This window comes from Penaeus monodon, unplaced genomic scaffold, assembly GCF_015228065.2.
Source record: "Penaeus monodon isolate SGIC_2016 unplaced genomic scaffold, NSTDA_Pmon_1 PmonScaffold_1060, whole genome shotgun sequence".
Taxonomy (NCBI): Eukaryota; Metazoa; Arthropoda; class Malacostraca; order Decapoda; family Penaeidae; genus Penaeus; species Penaeus monodon.
Window position 1 is genome coordinate 12,269 of NW_023639271.1, and position 26,688 is coordinate 38,956.

At 37.7% G+C, this 26,688-nt stretch overlaps 20 non-coding genes and 8 pseudogenes across 20 annotated transcripts; all 28 read right to left on the bottom strand.

The window, feature by feature from the left end:
• Positions 1 to 347: 347 nt before the first annotated feature.
• On the bottom strand, positions 348 to 465 carry LOC119568726. Its single transcript, XR_005228146.1, has one exon. It is a non-coding gene; the product is annotated as a 5S ribosomal RNA (ribosomal RNA).
• Positions 466 to 929: 464 nt separating this feature from the next.
• Positions 930 to 1,048, bottom strand: LOC119568741 (annotated as a pseudogene).
• An 881-nt stretch (positions 1,049 to 1,929) lies between these two features.
• LOC119568723 lies at positions 1,930 to 2,049 on the bottom strand. Its single transcript, XR_005228143.1, has one exon. It is a non-coding gene; the product is annotated as a 5S ribosomal RNA (ribosomal RNA).
• Positions 2,050 to 2,607: 558 nt separating this feature from the next.
• On the bottom strand, positions 2,608 to 2,725 carry LOC119568737 (annotated as a pseudogene).
• Positions 2,726 to 3,220: 495 nt separating this feature from the next.
• LOC119568720 lies at positions 3,221 to 3,339 on the bottom strand. The gene has a single exon (XR_005228140.1). It is a non-coding gene; the product is annotated as a 5S ribosomal RNA (ribosomal RNA).
• A 606-nt stretch (positions 3,340 to 3,945) lies between these two features.
• Positions 3,946 to 4,065, bottom strand: LOC119568725. Its single transcript, XR_005228145.1, has one exon. It is a non-coding gene; the product is annotated as a 5S ribosomal RNA (ribosomal RNA).
• A 467-nt stretch (positions 4,066 to 4,532) lies between these two features.
• On the bottom strand, positions 4,533 to 4,651 carry LOC119568722. The gene has a single exon (XR_005228142.1). It is a non-coding gene; the product is annotated as a 5S ribosomal RNA (ribosomal RNA).
• Positions 4,652 to 5,537: 886 nt separating this feature from the next.
• On the bottom strand, positions 5,538 to 5,656 carry LOC119568707. Its single transcript, XR_005228127.1, has one exon. It is a non-coding gene; the product is annotated as a 5S ribosomal RNA (ribosomal RNA).
• Positions 5,657 to 8,573: 2,917 nt separating this feature from the next.
• Positions 8,574 to 8,693, bottom strand: LOC119568730. The gene has a single exon (XR_005228150.1). It is a non-coding gene; the product is annotated as a 5S ribosomal RNA (ribosomal RNA).
• Positions 8,694 to 9,258: 565 nt separating this feature from the next.
• On the bottom strand, positions 9,259 to 9,378 carry LOC119568728. Its single transcript, XR_005228148.1, has one exon. It is a non-coding gene; the product is annotated as a 5S ribosomal RNA (ribosomal RNA).
• Positions 9,379 to 9,877: 499 nt separating this feature from the next.
• LOC119568731 lies at positions 9,878 to 9,995 on the bottom strand. The gene has a single exon (XR_005228151.1). It is a non-coding gene; the product is annotated as a 5S ribosomal RNA (ribosomal RNA).
• Positions 9,996 to 10,606: 611 nt separating this feature from the next.
• LOC119568740 lies at positions 10,607 to 10,722 on the bottom strand (annotated as a pseudogene).
• A 4,811-nt stretch (positions 10,723 to 15,533) lies between these two features.
• LOC119568727 lies at positions 15,534 to 15,652 on the bottom strand. The gene has a single exon (XR_005228147.1). It is a non-coding gene; the product is annotated as a 5S ribosomal RNA (ribosomal RNA).
• Positions 15,653 to 16,122: 470 nt separating this feature from the next.
• Positions 16,123 to 16,242, bottom strand: LOC119568724. The gene has a single exon (XR_005228144.1). It is a non-coding gene; the product is annotated as a 5S ribosomal RNA (ribosomal RNA).
• Positions 16,243 to 17,131: 889 nt separating this feature from the next.
• Positions 17,132 to 17,250, bottom strand: LOC119568708. The gene has a single exon (XR_005228128.1). It is a non-coding gene; the product is annotated as a 5S ribosomal RNA (ribosomal RNA).
• Positions 17,251 to 17,812: 562 nt separating this feature from the next.
• Positions 17,813 to 17,931, bottom strand: LOC119568709. Its single transcript, XR_005228129.1, has one exon. It is a non-coding gene; the product is annotated as a 5S ribosomal RNA (ribosomal RNA).
• Positions 17,932 to 18,431: 500 nt separating this feature from the next.
• LOC119568721 lies at positions 18,432 to 18,550 on the bottom strand. Its single transcript, XR_005228141.1, has one exon. It is a non-coding gene; the product is annotated as a 5S ribosomal RNA (ribosomal RNA).
• A 610-nt stretch (positions 18,551 to 19,160) lies between these two features.
• Positions 19,161 to 19,279, bottom strand: LOC119568739. The gene has a single exon (XR_005228152.1). It is a non-coding gene; the product is annotated as a 5S ribosomal RNA (ribosomal RNA).
• A 470-nt stretch (positions 19,280 to 19,749) lies between these two features.
• On the bottom strand, positions 19,750 to 19,868 carry LOC119568710. Its single transcript, XR_005228130.1, has one exon. It is a non-coding gene; the product is annotated as a 5S ribosomal RNA (ribosomal RNA).
• Positions 19,869 to 20,755: 887 nt separating this feature from the next.
• LOC119568711 lies at positions 20,756 to 20,874 on the bottom strand. Its single transcript, XR_005228131.1, has one exon. It is a non-coding gene; the product is annotated as a 5S ribosomal RNA (ribosomal RNA).
• A 562-nt stretch (positions 20,875 to 21,436) lies between these two features.
• LOC119568712 lies at positions 21,437 to 21,555 on the bottom strand. The gene has a single exon (XR_005228132.1). It is a non-coding gene; the product is annotated as a 5S ribosomal RNA (ribosomal RNA).
• A 496-nt stretch (positions 21,556 to 22,051) lies between these two features.
• Positions 22,052 to 22,171, bottom strand: LOC119568736 (annotated as a pseudogene).
• Positions 22,172 to 22,770: 599 nt separating this feature from the next.
• Positions 22,771 to 22,890, bottom strand: LOC119568729. Its single transcript, XR_005228149.1, has one exon. It is a non-coding gene; the product is annotated as a 5S ribosomal RNA (ribosomal RNA).
• Positions 22,891 to 23,353: 463 nt separating this feature from the next.
• Positions 23,354 to 23,472, bottom strand: LOC119568713. The gene has a single exon (XR_005228133.1). It is a non-coding gene; the product is annotated as a 5S ribosomal RNA (ribosomal RNA).
• Positions 23,473 to 24,363: 891 nt separating this feature from the next.
• Positions 24,364 to 24,484, bottom strand: LOC119568735 (annotated as a pseudogene).
• Positions 24,485 to 25,044: 560 nt separating this feature from the next.
• LOC119568733 lies at positions 25,045 to 25,161 on the bottom strand (annotated as a pseudogene).
• Positions 25,162 to 25,651: 490 nt separating this feature from the next.
• LOC119568743 lies at positions 25,652 to 25,767 on the bottom strand (annotated as a pseudogene).
• A 609-nt stretch (positions 25,768 to 26,376) lies between these two features.
• On the bottom strand, positions 26,377 to 26,493 carry LOC119568744 (annotated as a pseudogene).
• Between the last annotated feature and the right edge of the window lie 195 nt (positions 26,494 to 26,688).

The window sequence follows — 26,688 nt, forward strand, 5'->3', positions numbered from 1 at the left end:
GATAGTTTATTAGTCATTTTAGTCTTGATGTTCTTTAGTAGATATCATTACTAATATTATGATTTTTTTACTAACGCCCCACTATCATCACTATTTTTCATTATCGTCTGTAAAATCGATTAGCATTAGAAGGAATTTAATCAAGTGTTTGCAATTGCTCTAGTCCCCCCTCCCCCTCCCCTAGATTTATCCACTCGTTTTCGGGCCCATCCTTCTCCCTGTTCGACGGCGTTTACTTTGATCTATTTCTGTTGATTGAAGTACATTTTCAGTTCATTTGTCTACACTAATATAAGAAGAGCTGTATATTGTATAACAATGCATACAATTTAGCAGACATTCTAAAAAGCCAACAGCATCTGGTGTTCCCAGGCGGTCACCCATCCAAGTACTGACCCGACCCAACGTGCTTAACTTCGCTGATCGGACGAGAAGCGGTGCTTTCAACGTGGTATGATCGTTGGCAATTGTGAGGGTAACATGAAACCAGCTTCAATTTACCGCCCACACACTTTTTCATATATATAGTGTAGTGTACATTTTTTTTATAACAAACTTTATTACCATGACATTCATTCACGACATCTCCACAATCACAGTCCACCACTATCGGGAGTATAGCCATTTCTAACTCAGGCGACACTACCTTTTTGTGCCCAACGTAAGTCTTTTTCCCTCTTTAGACTGTGTATAAGTAGTGCATAAGAAATAGAGTAAAAAATTTATTGGAGACGATCGTAAATCGGTGCAACACTTATACCCTTACTGTAAGCAGGTAGAGATAAATTATACAGTCAGTCAGAACAGAAATACTGATTGCTCTATTTGCTAGTGATTAAAGTATATTTTCAATTTATTTCTTTGCACAAATATAAGAAGAGCTGCCGTATATGTAAAGTAATGCACACAATTTAGCAAGCATTTTAAAATGCCAACAGCACTGGTGTTTCCCCGGCGGTCACCCATCCAAGTATGACCAGACCCAACGCTGCTTAACTTCGCTGATCGGGGCGAGAAGCGGTGCTTTCAACGTGGTATGATCGTTGGGGAGTCTCAAAAATAACAGTCACAAAATTTTATCACAATGGTTACGTTCCTGGTTTCTTCTCTTGGCTGAAATTCCTGTGACCTGCCATCCACTTACGCCTACATCATGAGGCAAATAAGCTCACCACCAAAGGGGAAACAAATTCATTTTGATTCATTGCTTACTAAAATCATACACAGGCGACACGATCATTTTCCCATTTTCTCGAAAAAATACAAAAACAAAGCTTCAAATTTACTATCAAATCTATTTTTGAAACCTTTTGGTGAGTGCTTTTTAGACTGATAACTTAAAATTACAGTAATTTTTTTATTGTTACTACATATCATTACTAATATTGTGATTTTTACTAACACAATTAACACCAATATTATCAGATTATCATCTGTAAAAACGGTCTAGCATGAGAAGGAATTCAATCAAATGTTTGCATTTATTTGACACAGGCGACACGATCATTTCTATTGTTCGGCCCCAGAACAATACAAAAAAAAAGCTTCAAATTTACTATCAAATTTTATTGTTGAAACTCTATCGTGAGTGGGTTTTTTATTAAAATTACAGTAATTTTCTTATTGTTTAGTACATATCATTACTAATATTATGATTTTTTCTAACACAATTATCACCATACTATCAGTATTATCATCTGTAAAATCCGTCTAGTATTAGAAGGAATTCAATCAAATGTTTGCATTACTTTAGTTCCCCCTAGGTGTTTCATTCGTTTTCTGGGCCTCTCTTTCTCCCTCTCTCCGACGACGTTGACTTTTACTCTATTTTCCGTTGATTAAAGTATATTTTCCCATTGGTTTCTTTATGTAAATAAAAAGAAACGCTATATATTTCATGGTACGCATACAATTAGCAGAATTCTAAAATGCCAACAGCATCTGGTGTTTCCCAGGCGGTCACCCATCCAAGTACTGACCCGACCCAACGCTGCTTAACTTCGCTGATCGGACGAGAAGCGGTGCTTTCAACGTGGTATGATCGTTGGCAATTCTCCTCGCACAATCACTACCTTTATCACATGTCGATTTATATTCCTGGTTTCCTATGGGTTTTTTACTTTGGCTGCAAATTCCCGTCACCCGCCCCAGTTACAGCTACATTTCTCGGGCAAATAAGCTCACCACTAAGGAAGTAAATCTCATTCGATTCATTGCTTTCTAAAATCGCTAAGGCTCCAGTTTCATCCAGCCTAGAAAATATATGCCAACGATAGAGCAAAGGAATATAGGAAAAATTATCTTCTATGTACTTCCGTCGCAACTTAAAAATAACCAACTTATTGGACACGGAACTGTCTGAGAGCACGTCTGTAAAGTCTGGTTAGCATTAGAAGGGATTTAATCAAGTGTTTGCAATTGGTCTAGTTCAGCCTAGACACCATCCATTCGTTTTCGGCCTGTCCTTCTCCCTGTTTCCGACGGCGTTGACTTTGACTCTATTTCCTGTTGATTGAAGTACATTTTCAATTGATTTGTCTACACTAATATAAGAAGAGCTGCTATATACTCTAAACAAATGCATACAATTTAGCAGACATTCTAAAATGCCAACAGCATCTGGTGTTCCCAGGCGGTCACCCATCCAAGTACTGACCAGACCAAACGTTGCTTAACTTCGCTGATCGGACGAGAAGCGGTGCTTTCAAGTGGTATGATAGTTGGCAAATGACGGTATAACACTGACCAGCCTTAACACACTGCTCACCCACTTCTCATATATTTATGTACTTTGATATAATGTATCTTGTCTTTTATGCCAAACTTCATTGCCATGACATTCCAATCATATCACTGACATCTCCACAATCACAGTCGACCACGATCGGGAGTATGGCCCAATTCTGACTCAATTGCCACTGCATTTATGTACCTATGGCAAGTCTTTTAGCCTTTTTTTTAGAGCTGTGCGTTACTGAGTCGGATATTATTGTATGTGGTTATAAATCGGTGTACACATGCATGCAACCACATCTCTTGCATAGTACCGTTACTGTAAGTAGGAGGAGATAAATCATAGTCAGTCAGTCATACAGAGAAATGCTGATTACTCTATTTCCTATTGATTAAAGTGTATTTTCAATTCATTTCTTTGCACAAATAGAAGAAGAGCTGCTATATGCTGTAAACAAATGCATACAATTTAGCAGACATTCTAAAATGCCAACAGCATCTGGTGTTCCCAGGCGGTCACCCATCCAAGTACTGACCAGACCCAACGCTGCTTAACTTCGCTGATCGGACGAGAAGCGGTGCTTTCAATGTGGTATGATCGTTGGCGATTCGTTTTCACACAATCACAATTTTATCACATGGTCTTTTTATATTCTGGTTTCCTATGGTTTCTACTTCGGCTACTACCTAAATCTCCCTTGGTTTCATGGGTTACCAAAATCTTACACAGACGACACAATCATTTTCTACCATTTTGTCCGGCTCTAGAACACTACAAGGAACAATACAAAGACAAAACTTCAAAACTGCCACCTAATTCACTGCTAAAACTACTCAGTCGTGAGTCTTTTCTTTGACTGATAGTTTTATTAGTCATTTTAGTCTTGATGTTCTTTAGTAGATATCATTACTAATATTATGATTTTTTACTAACGCACACTATCATCACTATTATCATTATCGTCTGTAAAATCTGATTAGCATTAGAAGGAATTTAATCAAGTGTTTGCAATTGCTCTAGTCCCCCCTCCCCCCTCCCCTAGATTTTATCCCTCGTTTTCGGCCCATCCTTCTCCCTGTTTCCGACGGCGTTGACTTTGACTCTATTTCCTGTGATTGAAGTACATTTTCAGTTCATTTGTCTACACTAATATAAGAAGAGCTGCTATATATTGTATAACAAATGCATACAATTTAGCAGACATTCTAAAAAGCCAACAGCATCTGGTGTTCCCAGGCGGTCACCCATCCAAGTACTGACCAGGACCCAACGCTGCTTAACTTCGCTGATCGGACGAGAAGCGGTGCTTTCAACGTGGTATGATCGTTGGCAATTGTGAGGGTAACATGAGCCAGCTTCAATTCACCGCCCACACACTTTTTCATATATATTAGTGTAGTGTACATTTTCTTTTTATAACAAACTTCATTACCATGACATTCATTCACTGACATCTCCACAATCACAGTCCACACTATCGGGAGTATAGCCATTTCTAACTCAGGCGACACTACCTTTGTGTGCCTAACGTAAGTCTTTTGCCCTCTTTAGACCTGTGTATAAGTAGTGCATAAGAAATAGAGTAAAATGTTATTGGAGACGATCGTAAATCGGTGCAACTATTATTACCGTTACTGTAAGCAGGTAGAGATAATTATACAGTCAGTCATGAACAGAAATACTGATTGCTCTATTTGCTAGTGATTAAAGTATATTTTTAATTCATTTCTTGCACAAATATAAGAAGAGCTGCCGTATATTGTAAAGTAATGCACACAATTTAGCAGACATTTTAAAATGCCAACAGCATCTGGTGTTCCCAGGCGGTCACCCATCCAAGTACTGACCAGACCCAACGCTGCTTAACTTCGCTGATCGGACGAGAAGCGGTGCTATCAACGTGGTATGATCGTAGGCGAGTCTAAACTAACAGTCACAACTTTTATCACAATGTTTACGTTCCTGGTTTCTTCTCTTGGCTGCAAATTCCTGTGACCTGCCATCCACTTACGCCTACATCTATGAGGCAAATAAGCTCACCACCAAGGGAAGCAAATCTCATTTTGATTCATTGCTTACTAAAATCATACACAGGCGACACGATCATTTCCTATTTTCTCGAACAATACAAAAAACAAAGCTTCAAATTTACTATCAAATCTATTGTTGAAACTCTATGGTGAGTGCTTTCTTAGACTGATAACTTAAAATTACAGTAATTTTCTTATTGTTTACTACATATCATTACTAATATTGTGATTTTACTAACACAATTAACACCACTATTATCAGTATTATCATCTGTAAAATCGGTCTAGCATGAGAAGGAATTCAATCAAATGTTTGCATTACTTAGACACAGGCGACACGATCATTTCCTATTGTCTCGGCCCTAGAACAATACAAAAACAAAGCTTCAAATTTACTATCAAATCTATTGTTGAAACTCTATCGTGAGTGGTTTCTTATTAAAATTACAGTAATTTTCTTATTGTTTAGTACATATCATTACTAATATTATGATTTTTACTAACACAATTATCACCACTACTATCAGTATTATCATCTGTAAAATCCGTCTAGTATTAGAAGGAATTCAATCAAATGTTTGCATTTACTTTAGTTCCCCCTAGGTGTTTCCATTCGTTTTCTGCCTCTCTTTCTCCCTCTCTCCGACGACGTTGACTTTGACTCTATTTGCCGTTGATTAAAGTATATTTTCCCATTGGTTTCTTTATGTAAATATAAAAAGAACAGCTATATATTTCATGGTACTGCATACAATTTAGCAGACATTCTAAAATGCCAACAGCATCTGGTGTTCCCAGGCGGTCACCCATCCAAGTACTGACCAGACCCAACGCTGCTTAACTTCGCTGATCGGACGAGAAGCGGTGCTTTCAACGTGGTATGATCGTTGGCAATTTCCCTCGCACAATCACTACCTTTATCACATTGTAGATTTATATTCATGGTTTCCTATGGGTTTGTACTTTGGCTGAAAATTCCTGTAACCTGCCACCCAGTTAAAGATACATTTCTCGGGAAAATAAGCTCACCACAATGGAAGTAAATCCATTCGTTTCTTGCTTACAAAATCGCAAGGCTCCTTCATCCACCTAGAAAATATATCCCAACGATAAGCAAAGGAATATAGGAACTTATCTTCTATTACTTCCGTCCAAAAAAAAACCCAAAGGACCGGAACGTCTAAGCGTTGAAAATTTGGGGTTGATTAAAGGGTTTCAATGTTTAAAAAGGTCGCCCCCCAAACCCTCCTTTTTTGCCTGCCCTTCCCCGGTTTCCGCGGTTTTGCTTTCCTTTTTTTGGTATTAATAATTTTCAATTTGACCTAATTAAAAATGCTTTTTAATTAAAAAATTTAAAAAAATTTTACAGACTTTTCCAACCCCGGGCCCCACGGTCCCCCCATCCAGACACCCCCCAACTGCAAAACCGGGAAAACGGCAAAGGGGGTGTTTAACTTTGGATGATTTTTAAAATGCTTTAAAAACACTGCCCCCCTTCCAAATTTAACTTTATATATTTTTTTTTTTTTAAATTTTTTTTTTTTTTTATCCAAAATTCTTTTCCGACTTTCCAATCAACCCCAACCCCAAATCCATCGACCATCGGGATTCCCCTTTGCAACCCCTGCTTTTTTATTTGGGCTTTTTTAGCCTTTTTTTGGGATGGGGTTAGGGTTTCATTTTAAAATTTTATAACGTTCCCAAGAGAAAATTTTCATAGTCCTTTATGAAAGGGGGAAAATAAATTATCACCCTAAAAAAAAATCTTTATTTTCCATTGTTTAAAGTGTATTTAATTTTTTTTGCAAAATAAAGAAGACTTCCAATGCAAAAAAAATGTTTTAGCAACTTCAAAATCCCAACACACTTTTTCCCCCCCGGGGGTACCCCCAAGACGCCCCCAACGGGTTACTTCGCTTTCCCAAAAACTTTTAAATGTTATTCGGGGGTTCGTTTCCCAACTCCTTTTACAATTCCTTTTTCCGGCCCCCATTTTCCCGGGCACACTTCTCCCTTTTTCCGGGTTACCAAAACTACAAGACAACTTTTTTTTCACCTTTTTCCCCTCAAACACAAAAAACCTCGCAAAATTAAAAATTTTATATTCATGAAAACCCCATTTTGATTTTTTTTTTGACTATATTTTATTTTCATTTTGTTTTTATTTCTTTGGAAAAATTTAATTTATATTTTTTCAAGCCCCTTCCCCTTTCTTTCCCTTTAAAATTTTTTTTTTTTTTTTAAATCAATTTTGCTTTCTTACCCCCCTCCCCCCCCCTGTTTTTTTCCCCCTGTTTTGGCCCATTTCCCCCCCTTTTTCCCCCTTTTAGACCTATTTTTTTAAAGTACTTTTTTCATTTTTTTTCTAAAAAAAAAGGTTCATTTATAAAAAATGACCTTTTCCCCAACTCTAAAACCAACGCATCGGTGTTCCCAGGGGTAACCCTAAATTTTGAAGGCCCCCAAAAGCGCTTAATTCCGCACAACTTTTTATTATATGTTGGAAATTTTAACAACCAGCTTAAAATTCCCCGCCCACCCCTTTTTTCAATATGGAGAAATTTTCTTTTTTAAAAAACCATACCTGTTCTTAACGACTTCCCTAACCCCCCTTTATGGGAGTAAAAGTTTTTAATCGGGGACACTATTTGTGCCAAAAAATCTTTTGCCCCTAGATTTTAAGTAGTCATAAGAAATAAAAAAATGTTTTTTGAGGTTTAAAATCTTTAAATATTTTTCCCTTAGAAGGGGTGGAAAAATTTTTAAAGTATTGACAAAATTACCCTTACATTTAAAATTTTTTAAAACATTTTTTCACATTAAAATCCAAGAAACTTGACCAAACAGACCCAACGCTGGGCTTAATACTTCGTTTGGATCGGACGAGAAGCGGTGCTTTCAACGTGGTATGATCGTTGGCGAGTCTCAACTTAACAGTCACAACTTTTATCACAATGTTTACGTTCCTGGTTTCTTCTCTTGGCTGCAAATTCCTGTGACTGCCATCCACTTACGCCTACATCTATGAGGCAAATAAGCTCACCACCAAGGGAAGCAAATCTCATTTTGATTCATTGCTTACTAAATCATACACAGGCGACACGATCATTTCCTATTTTCTCGAACAATACAAAAACAAAGCTTAAAAATTTACTATCAAATCTATTGTTGAAACTCTATGGTGAGTGCTTTCTTAGACTGATAACTTAAAATTACAGTAATTTTCTTATTGTTTACTACATATCATTACTAATATTGTGTTTTTTACTAACACAATTAACACCACTATTATCAGTATTATCATCTGTAAAATCGGTCTAGCATGAGAAGGAATTCAATCAAATGTTTGCATTTACTTAGACACAGGCGACACGATCATTTCCTATTGTCTCGGCCCTAGAACAAATACAAAAAAAAAGCTTCAAATTTACTATCAAATCTATTGTTGAAACTCTATCGTGAGTGGTTTCTTATTAAAATTACAGTAATTTTCTTATTGTTTAGTACATATCATTACTAATATTATGATTTTTACTAACACAATTATCACCACTACTATCAGTATTATCATCTGTAAAATCCGTCTAGTATTAGAAGGAATTCAATCAAATGTTTGCATTTACTTTAGTTCCCCCTAGGTGTTTTCCATTCGTTTTCTGCCTCTCTTTCTCCCTCTCTCCGACGACGTTGACTTTGACTCTATTTGCCGTTGATTAAAGTATATTTTCCCATTGGTTTCTTTATGTAAATATAAAAAGAACAGCTATATATTTCATGGTACTGCATACAATTTAGCAGACATTCTAAAATGCCAACAGCATCTGGTTTTTCCCAGGCGGTCACCCATCCAAGTACTGACCAACCCCAACGCTGCTTAACTTCGCTGATCGGACGAGAAGCGGTGCTTTCAACGTGGTATGATCGTTGGCAATTGTCCCTCGCACAATCACTACCTTTATCACATTGTCGATTTATATTCCTGGTTTCCTATGGGTTTGTACTTTGGCTGCAAATTCCTGTCACCTGCCACCCAGTTACAGCTACATTTCTCGGGCAAATAAGCTCACCACTAATGGAAGTAAATCTCATTTCGATTCATTGCTTACTAAAATCGCTAAGGCTCCAGTTTAAATCCAGCCTAGAAAATATATGCCAACGATAGAGCAAAGGAATATAGGAAACTTATCTTCTATGTACTTCCGTCGCAACTTAAAAATAACCAACTTATTGGACACGGAACTGTCTGAGAGCACGTCTGTAAAGTCTGGTTAGCATTAGAAGGGATTTAATCAAGTGTTTGCAATTGTCTAGTTCAGCCTAGACACCATCCATTCTTTTTTCGGCCTGTCCTTCTCCCTGTTTCCGACGGCGTTGACTTTGACTCTATTTCCTGTTGATTGAAGTACATTTTTCAATTGATTTGTCTACACTAATATAAGAAGAGCTGCTATATACTCTAAACAAATGCATACAATTTAGCAGGACATTCTAAAATGCCAACAGCATCTGGTGTTCCCAGGCGGTCACCCATCCAAGTACTGACCAGCCCCCAACGCTGCTTAACTTCGCTGATCGGACGAGAAGCGGTGCTTTCAACGTGGTATGATCGTTGGCAAATGACGGTATAACACTGACCAGCCTTAACACACTGCTCACCCACTTCTCATATATTTATGTACTTTGATATAATGTATTTTGTCTTTTTATGCCAAACTTCATTGCCATGACATTCAATCATATCACTGACATCTCCACAATCACAGTCGCCCACGATCGGGAGTATGGCCCAATTCTGACTCAATTGCCACTGCATTTATGTACCTATGGCAAGTCTTTTAGCCTTTTTTTTTAGAGCTGTGCGTTACTGAGTCGGATATTATTGTATGTGGTTATAAATCGGTGTACACATGCATGCAAACCACATCTCTTGCTAGTACCGTTACTGTAAGTAGGAGGAGATAAATCATAGTCAGTCAGTCATACAGAGAAATGCTGATTACTCTATTTCCTATTGATTAAAGTGTATTTTCAATTCATTTCTTTGCACAAATAGAAGAAGAGCTTAGCTATATGCTGTAAACAAAATGCATACAATTTAGCAGACATTCTAAAACGCCAACAGCATCTGGTGTTCCCAGGCGGTCACCCATCCAAGTACTGACCAGACCCAACGTGCTTAACTTCGCTGATCGGACGAGAAGCGGTGCTTTCAAAGTGGTATGATCGTTGGCGATTCGTTTTCACACAATCACAATTTTTATCACATGGTCTCTTTATATTCCAGGTTTCCTATGGTTTCTACTTCGGCTACTACCTAAATCCACCCTTGGTTTCATGGGTTACCAAAATCTTACACAGACGACACAATCATTTTCTACCATTTTGTCCGGCTCTAGAACATACAAGGAACAATACAAAGACAAAACTTCAAAACTGCCACCTAATTCACTGCTAAAACTACTCAGTCGTGAGTCTTTTCTTTGACTGATAGTTTTATTAGTCATTTTAGTCTTGATGTTCTTTAGTAGATATCATTACTAATATTATGATTTTTTACTAACGCACACTATCATCACTATTATCATGATCGTCTGTAAAAAACTGATTAGCATTAGAAGGAATTTAATCAAGTGTTTGCAATTGCTCTAGTCCCCCCTCCCCCTCCCCTAGATTTTATCCACTCGTTTTCGGCCCATCCTTCTCCCTGTTTCCGACGGCGTTGACTTTGACTCTATTTCCTGTTGATTGAAGTACATTTTCAGTTCATTTGTCTACACTAATATAAGAAGAGCTGCTATATATTGTATAACAAATGCATTTCAATTTAGCAGACATTCTAAAAAGCCAACAGCATCTGGTGTTCCAGGCGTCACCCATCCAAGTACTGACCAGACCCAACGCTGCTTAACTTCGCTGATCGGACGAGAAGCGGTGCTTTCAACGTGGTATGATCGTGGCAATTGTGAGGGTAACATGAGCCAGCTTCAATTCACCCCCCACACACTTTTTCATATATATTAGTGTAGTGTACATTTCTTTTTAAACAACTTCATTACCATGACATTCATTCACTGACATCTCCACAATCACAGTCCACCACTATCGGGAGTATAGCCATTTTCTAACTCAGGCGACACTACCTTTGTGTGCCTAACGTAAGTCTTTTGCCCTCTTTAGACCTGTGTATAAGTAGTGCATAAGAAATAGAGTAAAATGTTATTGGAGACGATCGTAAATCGGTGCAACTATTATTACCGTACTGTAAGCAGGTAGAGATAAATTATACAGTCAGTCATGAACAGAAATACTGATTGCTCTATTTGCTAGTGATTAAAGTAATTTCATCATTTCTTTGCACAATATAAAGGGTCTTTTTTGCTTTGCAGACTTTTAAAGCAACAGCATTGGTTTTCCCACGTCCCCCCCCAAAAATAAGAAAGCTGCTAATTGTAAAGAATGGGCCACAATTTGGGGACCCCTTTAAAATCCAAAGTTCCCGGTTTCCCGGGGTTTTTACCCCATCCCAGTAACTTACAAAAACCCCACCGAACTCCTTTGGGCAGCTTCTTTCAACCGGGAACGTTTTCCATTTTTTCAACTAAAAAAAAAAGTCAAATTTTATCAAATTTTGTTTCTTGGGGGTTCTTTCTTGCTGCAAAAATTCCTTTTTTTATTAAAACCAAATTAGGGAAAAACAATAACAAATTTTTAAAAACTCAAAACCACAAGGGAACAATCAATTTTGCATTTTTCTTAAACAAAAGGGGAAAACGATCATTTTCCCATTTTCCCCGAACAATACAAAAACAAAGCTTCAAATTTACTATAAATTATTGGAAAATCTATGTGAGTGGTTTCTTATTTAAAAAATTTCAGTAATTTTCTTATTGTTTATACTATTTACTAATATTTGATTTTTACTAAACAATTACACCCCTAATATCATATTATTCTGTAAAATCCGTCTAGAAGAAAGGAAATTCAATCAAAATTTGATTTACTTTAGTTCCCCCTAGGTGTTTCCACGTTTTCTGCCTCTCTTTTTCCCCCTCCCGAGAGTTGACTTTTACTCATTTGCCGTTTATTAAAATATATTTTTCCCAAAGGGTTTTTAGTAAATTAAAAAGAACACTATTATTTCATGGTACTGCATACAAATTTTGAGACATTTTAAAATGCCAAAAGCATTGGGGTTCCCCCGCGGTCACCCCCCCAATACTGACCCGACCCAAAGCTGCTTTTAAATTTGCTGATCGACGGAAGCGGTGCTTTCAAAGTGGGATGATCGTTGGCATTTCCCTCGCACAATCACTACCCTTTTCACATTGTCGATTTATATTCCCCGGTTTCCGGGTTTTACTTTGGCTGCAAAATTCCCGTCACCTGCCACCCTTTCAGACATTTCTCGGGGAAAAAAGCTCACCACTAATGGGAAATAAAACTCATTTCGATTCATGCTTACAAAATCGCTAAGGCTCCATTTTATCCAGCCTAGAAAATTTGCCAACGATAGAGCAAAGGAATATAGGAAACTTTTCTTTTTTTTCCGCGCACTTAAAAATAAACCAAATTTTGGACAGGAATGCTGAGAGCACCGAAATTGGAATTAAATTTTTAAAAAAGTTTTAATTTCATTGTAACAACCCGTTTTTTTTTTTCCCTTTACCCTTATTTATTTTTCCGTTGTTGAAAATTTTTAAATTTTTTTGCTTAAAATATAAAAGAGGTATATATCTAAACAAATGCATAAATTTTTTGGGAATTTTTAAAAATTTTCCCAACAGACTGGTTCCCGGGGGTAATCCGTATGGCCCAAACGCGAAAATTTGATACAGAACGGTGCTTTCACGGGTATATGTGGAAAAAGTTAACATCCCGCCAACCACTGCTAATTTATATTTAGTCTTGATAATAATGACCTTTTTTGCCCCATTCCATAAATTTTAAAACATATATGCATTACAATAAATCGCCCCACGGGTTGCCCTTTTTAAATTGCCACTGCATTTGTCCTATGGAAGTCACCTTTTTTTAGAGGGTGCGTTTCGGCGGATTTTTTTTTGGGTTAAAACGGTTCAATCAGCACCCAAAACTTTATAATTTTGGGTTACTGGTAGGAGGGAAAATATGTCAGGCATCAAAAAAATGTGATTAATTTTTTTCCCAGAAAATGTTTTTCAATTTTATTTTTTGCCAAATAGAGAAAGCTTCTATTTGGGGAAACAAATGATACATTTTGGGGCTTTTAAATCAAAAGATCTGGGCCCCGGGGGTCCCCAAAAGGTTTTGACCCCAACCCCTTAAAAATTCCTAGGACGAAAATTTTAAGTGTTGGTGGGTTGTTCCCCCAATAAAAACTGGGCCCTTTTATATCCTTCAGGTTTTTAGGGCCCCAAACTTCCCTTCCACCCAAACAAGGGGTAGACCCCTAAAGGAAAAAAACCCCGAACCAAAATGCCCCTATTTCACCCCTAAAAATTACCCAAGGAAAGGAATTTAGGGAAAATCTTTATTAGTCCAACTTAAAAAATAACCACAAACAAACAAACCCGTAAAATTTTAGTTAAAGGATTTAAATCAATTTTGGAATTTTATTCTCCAGAAAATCCATTCGTTTGTTTTTTTTTTCCCGGCTTACGGAAAATTATTCCGTATTTTAAGACTTTTTTTTAGGGTTAAATAAAAAAAGAGCCAAATTTAAAATCAAAAAAGCAGTTTTTAAAACCAAACTCTTTTCCCGGGGCCCCTCCTTGCCCCCAAAACGCTGTTTCTCGCTGTCGGACAGGGCGGGGTTAAAAGTGGGATGATCTTCAATGGAACATGCCCCTAACCCGCCCCCCATTTTTAATTATTAAAGGGGAAAAATTTTTTTTTAACAACTTCCCCATGACATTTATCATTCATACACCTCAAAAAAAAAAAACAAAACATTCGGGATTATCCCCTTTTACTCAGGCCAAACCTTTTTTTAGGGCGTCGCCCGGGCCGGATGGGGGAAATTTTTTGGGGTTTTAAACGTGAAACGGGGCCCCAATTTTTTACTTACAAGAAGAGTTAAGTCGCATAACAGAAAATCTATTCTTATTTCAAAAGATTTAAAGAACAATTTTTTTGCACAAATAAAAAGAGCTGCCGATTTTGTAAAAATCAACAATTTAGCAAATTTTTAAAAAAACCCAACCAAAACTTGTTCCCAGGGGCAACCAAAATGCCAACCCAACCTTTCTTTAAATTTTTAACAAAGGGTGCTTTTAAGGGGGAGAAACTTGGGGATTTTTTTTCCCCTAAAAAATTTTACAGCTCTTTTATTCATGGCCCAAATTTTCCGTTTTGGTATCCTAAAAAATCCCTTTTCCCCAAAAAGTCCCCCAAAGGAAACTATTTTTCTTATTTCCCGGCCAAAACCAAATTTCGGGAACCCTCCAAACTTCAAAAAATAAATTTTATTAAACCCCATTGATTTTTTTGACTGAAATTAATTACATTTTTCTTATTTTTTTAATATTTACAAAAGATTTTTTTAAATAAAATTTTTATTTATCATACTCTGTAAAATCGTTAGATTAAAAAATTTTTTAATTGTTTGCAATTCCAAAAACCCCCTTTTCCCCCTCCCCCAAAAAAACCATTTTTTTTATTTTTCCCTTTTTTCATTTTAGATTCTTTTGTTGTCTTTTTATTCAATTTTGTTTTTACCTTTTTAAAAATCAATAGTTAAAATCTTCAATTTTGAAATTTTAAAAGGCCCTTTTTCCTGGTTTTTTCCCCCGTTTTTTCCCCTGGGCACGTGCCTTTTTTCTGCCCGGGAAAAGGGTTTTTTCAAATTTGTTTCTTGAAAATTTTGAAATAAAGGCGTTTTGCCGACCTTTTTTTCAAATATTTTATTTTAATATTTTTTTTAAAAATTTAAAATTATTAATTTTTTAACTTTTATTAATCTTTTCCCCAATTTTCCCTCCCCCAAACCATTTCTTTTTTTACCTTTTTTCTGGGCTTTTTTTCCTAAACCCGGGCTTTCATTTTGGGAAAAAGTCAAAAAGGAATAAAATGTTTTGGGGCATGGGTTGTTTAATATTCTTTGTGGGGGGGGAAAATTTTCCCGTATTTTTGAACAAAAAAAACTTTTGCCATTTGGCTTTGTGTTAAAATTTTTTTCAAATTTTGCCCTGGTGGTTTTTTAAAGAAGGGCCCCCAATTTTGGCGCCCTTTTGCCCCAAACGACCATTTCCTATGTTCTACTCGCTACTACCTAATCCCCTTGGTTTCATGGGTTACCAACTTACCAGACGACACAATCATTTTCTACCATTTTGTCCGGCTCTAGAACACTACAAGGAACAATACAAAGACAAAACTTCAAAACTGCCACCTAATTCACTGCTAAAACTACTCAGTCGTGAGTCTTTTCTTTGACTGATATTTTTATTAGTCATTTTAGTCTTGATGTTCTTTAGTAGATATCATTACTAATATTATGATTTTTTACTAACGCACACTATCATCACTATTATCATTATCGTCTGTAAAATCTGATTAGCATTAGAAGGAATTTAATCAAGTGTTTGCAATTGCTCTAGTCCCCCCTCCCCCTCCCCTAGATTTTATCCACTCGTTTTCGGCCCATCCTTCTCCCTGTTTCCGACGGCGTTGACTTTGACTCTATTTCCTGTTGATTGAAGTACATTTTCAGTTCATTTGTCTACACTAATATAAGAAGAGCTGCTATATATTGTATAACAAATGCATACAATTTAGCAGACATTCTAAAAAGCCAACAGCATCTGGTGTTCCCAGGCGGTCACCCATCCAAGTACTGACCAGACCCAACGCTGCTTAACTTCGCTGATCGGACGAGAAGCGGTGCTTTCAACGTGGTATGATCGTTGGCAATTGTGAGGGTAACATGAGCCAGCTTCAATTCACCGCCCACACACTTTTTCATATATATTAGTGTAGTGTACATTTTCTTTTTATAACAAACTTCATTACCATGACATTCATTCACTGACATCTCCACAATCACAGTCCACCACTATCGGGAGTATAGCCATTTCTAACTCAGGCGACACTACCTTTGTGTGCCTAACGTAAGTCTTTTGCCCTCTTTAGACCTGTGTATAAGTAGTGCATAAGAAATAGAGTAAAATGTTATTGGAGACGATCGTAAATCGGTGCAACTATTATTACCGTTACTGTAAGCAGGTAGAGATAAATTATACAGTCAGTCATGAACAGAAATACTGATTGCTCTATTTGCTAGTGATTAAAGTATATTTTCAATTCATTTCTTTGCACAAATATAAGAAGAGCTGCCGTATATTGTAAAGTAATGCACACAATTTAGCAGACATTTTAAAATGCCAACAGCATCTGGTGTTTCCCAGGCGGTCACCCATCCAAGTACTGACCAGACCCAACGCTGCTTAACTTCGCTGATCGGACGAGAAGCGGTGCTTTCAACGTGGTATGATCGTTGGCGAGTCTCAACTTAACAGTCACAACTTTTATCACAATGTTTACGTTCCTGGTTTCTTCTCTTGGCTGCAAATTCCTGTGACCTGTCCATCCACTTACGCCTACATCTATGAGGCAAATAAGCTCACCACCAAGGGAAGCAAATCTCATTTTGATTCATTGCTTACTAAAATCATACACAGGCGACACGATCATTTCCTATTTCTCGAACAATACAAAAACAAAGCTTCAAATTTACTATCAAATCTATTGTTGAAACTCTATGGTGAGTGCTTTCTTAGACTGATAACTTAAAATTACAGTAATTTTCTTATTGTTTACTACATATCATTACTAATATTGTGATTTTTACTAACACAATTAACACCACTATTATCAGTATTATCATCTGTAAAATCGGTCTAGCATGAGAAGGAATTCAATCAAATGTTTGCATTTACTTAGACACAGGCGACACGATCATTTCCTAATTGTCTCGGCCCTAGAACAATAAAAAAACAAAGCTTCAAATTAACTATCAAAATCTATTGTTGAAACTCTATCGTGAGTGGTTTCTTATTAAAATTACAGTAATTTTCTTATTGTTTAGTACATATCATTACTAATATTATGATTTTTACTAACACAATTATCACCACTACTATCAGTATTATCATCTGTAAAATCCGTCTAGTATTAGAAGGAATTCAATCAAATGTTTGCATTTACTTTAGTTCCCCCTAGGTGTTTCCATTCGTTTTCTGCCTCTCTTTCTCCCTCTCTCCGACGACGTTGACTTTGACTCTATTTGCCGTTGATTAAAGTATATTTTCCCATTGGTTTCTTTATGTAAATATAAAAAGAACAGCTATATATTCATGGTACTGCATACAATTTAGCAGACATTCTAAAATGCCAACAGCATCTGGTGTTCCCAGGCGGTCACCCATCCAAGTACTGACCAGACCCAACGCTGCTTAACTTCGCTGATCGGACGAGAAGCGGTGCTTTCAACGTGGTATGATCGTTGGCAATTCTCCCTCGCACAATCACTACCTTTATCACATTGTCGATTTATATTCCTGGTTTCCTATGGGTTTGTACTTTGGCTGCAAATTCCTGTCACCTGCCACCCAGTTACAGCTACATTTCTCGGGCAAATAAGCTCACCACTAATGGAAGTAAATCTCATTTCGATTCATTGCTTACTAAAATCGCTAAGGCTCCAGTTTCATCCAGCCTAGAAAATATATGCCAACGATAGAGCAAAGGAATATAGGAAACTTATCTTCTATGTACTTCCGTCGCAACTTAAAAATAACCAACTTATTGGACACGGAACTGTCTGAGAGCACGTCTGTAAAGTCTGGTTAGCATTAGAAGGGATTTAATCAAGTGTTTGCAATTGGTCTAGTTCAGCCTAGACACCATCCATTCGTTTTCGGCCTGTCCTTCTCCCTGTTTCCGACGGCGTTGACTTTGACTCTATTTCCTGTTGATTGAAGTACATTTTCAATTGATTTGTCTACACTAATATAAGAAGAGCTGCTATATACTCTAAACAAATGCATACAATTTAGCAGACATTCTAAAATGCCAACAGCATCTGGTGTTCCCAGGCGGTCACCCATCCAAGTACTGACCAGACCCAACGCTGCTTAACTTCGCTGATCGGACGAGAAGCGGTGCTTTCAACGTGGTATGATCGTTGGCAAATGACGGTATAACACTGACCAGCCTTAACACACTGCTCACCCACTTCTCATATATTTATGTACTTTGATATAATGTATCTTGTCTTTTTATGCCAAACTTCATTGCCATGACATTCCAATCATATCACTGACATCTCCACAATCACAGTCGACCACGATCGGGAGTATGGCCCAATTCTGACTCAATTGCCACTGCATTTATGTACCTATGGCAAGTCTTTTAGCCTTTTTTTTTAGAGCTGTGCGTTACTGAGTCGGATATTATTGTATGTGGTTATAAATCGGTGTACACATGCATGCAACCACATCTCTTGCATAGTACCGTTACTGTAAGTAGGAGGAGATAAATCATAGTCAGTCAGTCATACAGAGAAATGCTGATTACTCTATTTCCTATTGATTAAAGTGTATTTTCAATTCATTTCTTTGCACAAATAGAAGAAGAGCTTAGCCTATATGCTGTAAACAAATGCATACAATTTAGCAGACATTCTAAAATGCCAACAGCATCTGGTGTTCCCAGGCGGTCACCCATCCAAGTACTGACCAGACCCAACGCTGCTTAACTTCGCTGATCGGACGAGAAGCGGTGCTTTCAATGTGGTATGATCGTTGGCGATTCGTTTTCACACAATCACAATTTTTATCACATGGTCTCTTTATATTCCTGGTTTCCTATGGTTTCTACTTCGGCTACTACCTAAATCTCCCTTGGTTTCATGGGTTACCAAAATCTTACACAGACGACACAATCATTTTCTACCATTTTGTCCGGCTCTAGAACACTACAAGGAACAATACAAAGACAAAACTTCAAAACTGCCACCTAATTCACTGCTAAAACTACTCAGTCGTGAGTCTTTTCTTTGACTGATAGTTTTATTAGTCATTTTAGTCTTGATGTTCTTTAGTAGATATCATTACTAATATTATGATTTTTTACTAACGCACACTATCATCACTATTATCATTATCGTCTGTAAAATCTGATTAGCATTAGAAGGAATTTAATCAAGTGTTTGCAATTGCTCTAGTCCCCCCTCCCCCCTCCCCTAGATTTTATCCACTCGTTTTCGGCCCATCCTTCTCCCTGTTTCCGACGGCGTTGACTTTGACTCTATTTCCTGTTGATTGAAGTACATTTTCAGTTCATTTGTCTACACTAATATAAGAAGAGCTGCTATATATTGTATAACAAATGCATACAATTTAGCAGACATTCTAAAAAGCCAACAGCATCTGGTGTTCCCAGGCGGTCACCCATCCAAGTACTGACCAGACCCAACGCTGCTTAACTTCGCTGATCGGACGAGAAGCGGTGCTTTCAACGTGGTATGATCGTTGGCAATTGTGAGGGTAACATGAGCCAGCTTCAATTCACCGCCCACACACTTTTTCATATATATTAGTGTAGTGTACATTTTCTTTTTATAACAAACTTCATTACCATGACATTCATTCACTGACATCTCCACAATCACAGTCCACCACTATCGGGAGTATAGCCATTTCTAACTCAGGCGACACTACCTTTGTGTGCCTAACGTAAGTCTTTTGCCCTCTTTAGACCTGTGTATAAGTAGTGCATAAGAAATAGAGTAAAATGTTATTGGAGACGATCGTAAATCGGTGCAACTATTATTACCGTTACTGTAAGCAGGTAGAGATAAATTATACAGTCAGTCATGAACAGAAATACTGATTGCTCTATTTGCTAGTGATTAAAGTATATTTTCAATTCATTTCTTTGCACAAATATAAGAAGAGCTGCCGTATATTGTAAAGTAATGCACACAATTTAGCAGACATTTTAAAATGCCAACAGCATCTGGTGTTCCCAGGCGGTCACCCATCCAAGTACTGACCAGACCCAACGCTGCTTAACTTCGCTGATCGGACGAGAAGCGGTGCTTTCAACGTGGTATGATCGTTGGCGAGTCTCAACTTAACAGTCACAACTTTTATCACAATGTTTACGTTCCTGGTTTCTTCTCTTGGCTGCAAATTCCTGTGACCTGCCATCCACTTACGCCTACATCTATGAGGCAAATAAGCTCACCACCAAGGGAAGCAAATCTCATTTTGATTCATTGCTTACTAAAATCATACACAGGCGACACGATCATTTCCTATTTTCTCGAACAATACAAAAACAAAGCTTCAAATTTACTATCAAATCTATTGTTGAAACTCTATGGTGAGTGCTTTCTTAGACTGATAACTTAAAATTACAGTAATTTTCTTATTGTTTACTACATATCATTACTAATATTGTGATTTTTACTAACACAATTAACACCACTATTATCAGTATTATCATCTGTAAAATCGGTCTAGCATGAGAAGGAATTCAATCAAATGTTTGCATTTACTTAGACACAGGCGACACGATCATTTCCTATTGTCTCGGCCCTAGAACAATACAAAAACAAAGCTTCAAATTTACTATCAAATCTATTGTTGAAACTCTATCGTGAGTGGTTTCTTATTAAAATTACAGTAATTTTCTTATTGTTTAGTACATATCATTACTAATATTATGATTTTTACTAACACAATTATCACCACTACTATCAGTATTATCATCTGTAAAATCCGTCTAGTATTAGAAGGAATTCAATCAAATGTTTGCATTTACTTTAGTTCCCCCTAGGTGTTTCCATTCGTTTTCTGCCTCTCTTTCTCCCTCTCTCCGACGACGTTGACTTTGACTCTATTTGCCGTTGATTAAAGTATATTTTCCCATTGGTTTCTTTATGTAAATATAAAAGAACAGCTATATATTTCATGGTACTGCATACAATTTAGCAGACATTCTAAAATGCCAACAGCATCTGGTGTTCCCAGGCGGTCACCCATCCAAGTACTGACCAGACCCAACGCTGCTTAACTTCGCTGATCGGACGAGAAGCGGTGCTTTCAACGTGGTATGATCGTTGGCAATTCTCCCTCGCACAATCACTACCTTTATCACATTGTCGATTTATATTCCTGGTTTCCTATGGGTTTGTACTTTGGCTGCAAATTCCTGTCACCTGCCACCCAGTTACAGCTACATTTCTCGGGCAAATAAGCTCACCACTAATGGAAGTAAATCTCATTTCGATTCATTGCTTACTAAAATCGCTAAGGCTCCAGTTTCATCCAGCCTAGAAAATATATGCCAACGATAGAGCAAAGGAATATAGGAAACTTATCTTCTATGTACTTCCGTCGCAACTTAAAAATAACCAACTTATTGGACACGGAACTGTCTGAGAGCACGTCTGTAAAGTCTGGTTAGCATTAGAAGGGATTTAATCAAGTGTTTGCAATTGGTCTAGTTCAGCCTAGACACCATCCATTCGTTTTCGGCCTGTCCTTCTCCCTGTTTCCGACGGCGTTGACTTTGACTCTATTTCCTGTTGATTGAAGTACATTTTCAATTGATTTGTCTACACTAATATAAGAAGAGCTGCTATATACTCTAAACAAATGCATACAATTTAGCAGACATTCTAAAATGCCAACAGCATCTGGTGTTCCCAGGCGGTCACCCATCCAAGTACTGACCAGACCCAACGCTGCTTAACTTCGCTGATCGGACGAGAAGCGGTGCTTTCAACGTGGTATGATCGTTGGCAAATGACGGTATAACACTGACCAGCCTTAACACACTGCTCACCCACTTCTCATATATTTATGTACTTTGATATAATGTATCTTGTCTTTTTATGCCAAACTTCATTGCCATGACATTCCAATCATATCACTGACATCTCCACAATCACAGTCGACCACGATCGGAGTATGGCCCAATTCTGACTCAATTGCCACTGCATTTATGTACCTATGGCAAGTCTTTTAGCCTTTTTTTTAGAGCTGTGCGTTACTGAGTCGGATATTATTGTATGTGGTGTATAAATCGGTGTACACATGCATGCAACCACATCTCTGCATAGTACCGTTACTGTAAGTAGGAGGAGATAAATCATAGTCAGTCAGTCATACAGAGAAATGCTGATTACTCTATTTCCTATTGATTAAAGTGTATTTTCAATTCATTTCTTTGCACAAATAGAAGAAGAGCTTAGCCTATATGCTGTAAACAAATGCATACAATTTAGCAGACATTCTAAATGCAACAGCATCTGGTGTTCCCAGGCGGTCACCCATCCAAGTACTGACCAGACCCAACGCTGCTTAAACTTCGCTGATCGGACGAGAAGCGGTGCTTTCAATGTGGTATGATCGTTGGCGATTCGTTTCACACAATCACAATTTTATCACATGGTCTCTTTATATTCTGGTTTCCTATGGTTTCTACTTCGGCTACTACCTAAATCTCCCTGGTTTCATGGGTTACCAAAATCTTACACAGACGACACAATCATTTTCTACCATTTTGTCCGGCTCTAGAACACTACAAGGAACAATACAAAGACAAAACTTCAAAACTGCCACCTAATTCACTGCTAAAAACTACTCAGTCGTGAGTCTTTTCTTTGACTGATAGTTTATTAGTCATTTAGTCTTGATGTTCTTTAGTAGATATCATTACTAATATTATGATTTTTTACTAACGCACACTATCATCACTATTATCATTATCGTCTGTAAAATCTGATTAGCATTAGAAGGAATTTAATCAAGTGTTTGCAATTGCTCTAGTCCCCCTCCCCCCTCCCTAGATTTTATCCACTCGTTTTCGGCCCATCTTCTCCCTGTTTCCGACGGCGTTGACTTGACTCTATTTCCTGTGATTGAAGTACATTTTCAGTTCATTTGTCTACACTAATATAAGAAGAGCTGCTATATATTGTATAACAAATGCATACAATTTAGCAGACATTCTAAAAAGCAACAGCATCTGGTGTTTCCCAGGCGGTCACCCATCCAAGTACTGACCAGACCCAACGCTGCTTAACTTCGCTGATCGGACGAGAAGCGGTGCTTTCAACGTGGTATGATCGTTGGCAATTGTGAGGGTAACATGAGCCAGCTTCAATTCACCGCCCACACACTTTTCATATATATTAGTGTAGTGTACATTTTCTTTTTATAACAAACTTCATTACCATGACATTCATTCACTGACATCTCCACAATCACAGTCCACCACATCGGGAGTATAGCCATTCTACTCAGGCGACACTACCTTTGTGGCCTAACGTAAGTCTTTTGCCCTCTTTAGACCTGTGTATAAGTAGTGCATAAGAAATAGAGTAAAATGTTATTGGAGACGATCGTAAATCGGTGCAACTATTATTACCGTTACTGTAAGCAGGTAGAGATAAATTATACAGTCAGTCATGAACAGAAATACTGATTGCTCTATTTGCTAGTGATTAAAGTATATTTTCAATTCATTTCTTTGCACAAATATAAGAAGAGCTGCGTATATTGTAAAGTAATGCACACAATTTAGCAGACATTTAAAATGCCAACAGCATCTGGTGTTCCCAGGCGGTCACCCATCCAAGTACTGACCAGACCCAACGCTGCTTAACTTCGCTGATCGGACGAGAAGCGGTGCTTTCAACGTGGTATGATCGTTGGCGAGTCCTCAACTTAACAGTCACAACTTTTATCACAATGTTTACGTTCCGGGTTTCTTCTCTTGGCTGAAAATTCCTGGACCTGCCATCCACTTACGCCTACATCTATGAGGCAAAAAGCTCACCACCAAGGGAGCAAATCTCATTTTGATTCATTGCTTACTAAAATCATACACAGGCGACACGATCATTTCCTTTTTTTCCTCAAACCCAAAAACAAAACAAAGCTTCAAATTTACTATCAAATCTATTGTTGAAACTCTATGGTGAGTGCTTTCTTAGACTGATAACTTAAAATTACGGGTAATTTTCTTATTGTTTACTACATATCATTACTAAATTGGTGATTTTTACTAACACAATTACACCACTATTATCAGTATTATCATCTGTAAAATCGGTCAAAGCATGAAGGAATTCAATAAAATGTTTGCATTTACTTAGACACAGGCGACACGATCATTTCCTATTGTCTCGGCCCTAGAACAATAAAAAAACAAGCTTCAAATTTACTATCAAATCTATTGTGAAACTCTATCGTGAGTGGTTTCTTTTTAAAAATTACAGTAATTTTCTTATTGTTTATACATATCATTACTAATATTATGATTTTTTACTAACACAATTATCCCCCACTACTATCAGTATTATCTCTGTAAAATCCGTCTGTATTAAAAGGAATTCAATCAAATTTTTTGCATTTACTTTAGTTCCCCCTAGGTGTTTCCATTCGTTTTCTGCCTCTCTTTCTCCCTCTCTCCGACGACGTTGACTTTGACTCTATTTGCCGTTGATTAAAGTATATTTTCCCTTTGGGTTTTTCTTTATGTAAATTAAAAAGAACAGCTATATATTTCATGGTACTTGCATACAATTTAGCAGACATTCTAAAATGCCAACAGCATCGGGTTTTTCCCAGGCGGTCACCCATCCAAGTACTGACCAGACCCAACGCTGCTTAACTTCGCTGATCGGACGAGAAGCGGTGCTTTCAACGTGGAAATGATCGTTGGCAATTCTCCCTCGCACAATCACTACCTTTATCACATTGTCGATTTATATTCCTGGTTTCCTATGGGTTTGTACTTTGGCTGCAAATTCCTGTCACCTGCCACCCAGTTACAGCTACATTTCTGGGGCCCAAATAAGCTCACCACTAAGGGAAAGTAAATCTCATTTCGTTTTCATTGCTTACAAAAATCGCTAAGGCTCCAGTTTCATCCAGCCTAGAAAATATTTTCCAACGATAGAGCAAAGGAATATAGGAAACTTTCTTCTATGTACTTCCGTCGCAACTTAAAAATAACCAACTTATTGGACACGGAACTGTCTGAAGCACGTCTGTAAAGTCTGGTTAGCATAGAAGGGATTTAATAAAGTGTTTGCAATTGTCTAGTTCACCTAGACACCATCCATTCGTTTTCGGCCTGTCCTTCTCCCTGTTTCCGACGGCGTTGACTTTGACTCTATTTCCTGTTGATTGAAGTACATTTTCAATTGATTTTGTCTACACTAATATAAGAAGAGCTGCTATATACTCTAAACAAATGCATACAATTTAGCAACATTCTAAATGCCAACGCATCTGGTGTTCCCAGGGGGTCACCCATCCAAGTACTGACCAGACCCAACGCTGCTTAACTTCGCTGATCGGACGAGAAGCGTGCTTTCAACGTGGTATGAACGTTGGCAAATGACGGCATAACACTGACCAGCCTTAACACACTGCTCACCCACTTGTCATATATTTATGTACATTGATATAATGTATCTTGTCTTTTTATGCCACACTTCATTGCCATGACATTCCAATCATATCACTGAATCTCCACAATCACAGTCGACCACGATGGGGAGTATGGCCCAATTCTGACTAAATTGCCACTGCATTTATGTACCTATGGCAAGTCTTTTAGCCTTTTTTTTTAGAGCTGTGCGTTACTGAGTCGGATATTATTGTATGTGGTTATAAATCGGTGTACACATCATGAAACCACATCTCTTCATAGTACCGTTACTGTAAGTAGGAGGAGAATAAATCATAGTCAGTCAGTCATAAAAGAAAAGCTGATTACCCCTATTTCCTATTGATTAAGTGTATTTTCAATTCATTTCTTTGCACAAATAGAAGAGCTTACCCTATTGCTGTAAACAATGCATACAATTTAGCAACATTCTAAATGCCAACAGCATCTGGTTTTCCCAGGCGGTCCCCATCCAAGTACTGACCATACCCACGCTGCTTAACTTCGCTGATCGGACGAGAAGCGGTGCTTTCAAGTGGTATGATCGTTGGCGATTCGTTTCCACACAATCACAATTTTTATCACATGGTCTCTTTATATTCCGGGTTTTCCTATGGTTTCTACTTCGGCTACTACCTAATCTCCCTTGGTTTCATGGGTTACCAAAATCTTACACAGACGACACAATCATTTTCTACCATTTTGTCCGCTCTAGAACACTACAAGGAAAAATAAAAAGACAAAACTTAAAAACCCTGCCACCTAATTCACTGCTAAAACTACTCAGTCGTGGTCCTTTTCTTTGACTGATAGTTTTATTAGTCTTTTAGTCTTGATGTTCTTTAGTATATCTTTTACTAATATTATAAATTTTTTACTAACGCACACTATCATCACTATTATCATTATCGTCTGTAAATCTGATTAGCATTAGAAGGAATTTAATCAAGTGTTTGCAATTGCTCTAGTCCCCCCTCCCCCCTCCCCTAATTTTATCCACTCGTTTTCCGGGGCCCATCCTTCTCCCTGTTTCCGACGGCGTTGACTTTGACTCTATTTCCTGTTGATTGAAGTCATTTTCAGTTCATTTGTCTACACTAATATAAGAAAGCTGCTATATATTGTATAACAAATGCATAAAATTTAGCAGACATTCTAAAAAGCCACAGCATCGGGTTTCCCAGGCGGTCACCCATCCAAGTACTGACCAGACCCAACGCTGTTTAAACTTCGCTGATCGGACGAGAACGGTGCTTTCAACGTGGTATGATTTTTGGCAATTGTGAGGGTAACATGAGCCAGCTTCAATTCACCGCCCACACACTTTTCATATATATTAGTGTAGTGTACATTTTCTTTTTATAACAAACTTCATTACCATGACATTCATTCACTGACATCTCCACAATCACAGTCCACCACTATCGGAGTATAGCCATTTCTAACTCAGGCGACACTACCTTTGTGTGCCTA